The sequence below is a fragment of the Egretta garzetta genome, unplaced genomic scaffold, assembly GCF_000687185.1.
Source record: "Egretta garzetta isolate BGI_Z169 unplaced genomic scaffold, ASM68718v1 scaffold261, whole genome shotgun sequence".
NCBI lineage: Eukaryota > Metazoa > Chordata > Aves > Pelecaniformes > Ardeidae > Egretta > Egretta garzetta.
Window position 1 is genome coordinate 99,585 of NW_009258481.1, and position 1,402 is coordinate 100,986.

A 1,402-nucleotide genomic window follows, 5' to 3' on the forward strand; every position below is an offset into this window, starting at 1 on the left:
GAGAGGGGGGGGGGCTAGGCCCTGCCTCACGGTTCAGCGGCAGAAGCTGGATGATGTGTCCTCCAGCCTACAGCTCTGGTTATTTCGTTTTAGTTTAGCAGATGGTAGAAAAAACGGCGTGTGCCACACTGTGATTTTAGTTAAAAGGCTGCTCAGAAATATATAAAACTGCAATAAACACTTTGACTATAAAATTACGCAAATAAGATTTACGACTTCCCCTTAGCAAACTCCCAAACAGGATGCTAATTGTTTGCTGTTTGATATTAAAAAATTTCCATCACCAGAACAGAGGTCAAAGGAACCAAAGATAGGGTAACAGCCTTATCCCCGCTCCGAGGACCGCAGATGGAGAGGTTTCCGTACGAGGGTAAGGCAACGCGACCCGTCAGCGGTTTTGCACTGTATTTTTAGCCGTGAGATAGCGCCTTTCCCATGAATTGGTGGGTTGAGAGTCGCTAAGTCTGCAGCGGGAGCTTTGCGCTCAACTGTGGCCGGTTTCTTTCCCGGGCACGCCAGGCACAAAGAAGGACCCATTTTTACATCATTCCCGTCTGATTTGTGATCTATCGCAGTCCGACTCCACGGAACCGTGAGGATTAAAAGAGGTTTTTGTAGCGGGAGACAGTGATGCTACCCCAGGACTGGCGAAGCTCGTGCTGTATGACAAACACCGCGCGTAGTCAGAGAAGCAATTAAGAGAGCAGCGAACGCTCCTACAAATGCCTTCGTGCCAACAGACATCTTCTTCCATTAATTAAGTGAAAGAAGATCAGTTTAATACAAATGGCTGCTGGGGAACCAAGTAAGTTCCCACAGGCAGTTCTAGGATGATTCAGTTTGCTCATCCATAGTGCAGGGCTGAAAATAAGAAATCCCAGGAAAAGTAAAACAGCCTGCATACAGAACTGTCAATAAGAAATCCCAGGAAAAGTAAAACAGCCTGCATACAGAACTGTCGTGGAAAATAATGGCCGGCTCTCCGCTGGCGGCACCAACCCTAAGCGTGACGCTGTTCACCAATGGCACCGCTCACGGGGTAACTAACACTGTTATTACCAACGTCGTAGCATTTTCTGCCCAAGTAACAGATTTGCCCATTGCTAATTTCAGCTTTCCCACTTCTTCCTGGGGAAATAAAATATCAGGACCTATTTATAGAAGTTCATGGTTTTGAACTAATTTTTTCCTTCACTACAGCTGGTTTTAGTGGTTGATTACTGTTTGTTGGACCAGGTGATCCTTTGCCAGCTGGCTGCAGCTTTCATTAGCTCTTTTAAGAAGACTTGATTTAGAGCTCTCAGCTATGTTACAAGGACAGCAGCTCTGTAACGCAGACCCTCAAGAGAAGAGATAATTAGGACTCATGAAAAAAATTGCGTCCGATTCTTTGAACAAAACC

General features: G+C 45.9%; 1 protein-coding gene across 4 annotated transcripts in view; it reads left to right on the forward strand.

Annotated features, from left to right (window-relative positions):
• Positions 1-1,402, forward strand: part of LOC104130864 (uncharacterized protein KIAA1958-like) — a 25,337-nt gene that overhangs the window by 11,527 nt on the left and 12,408 nt on the right. The gene's annotated exons all lie outside the window — the stretch shown is intronic.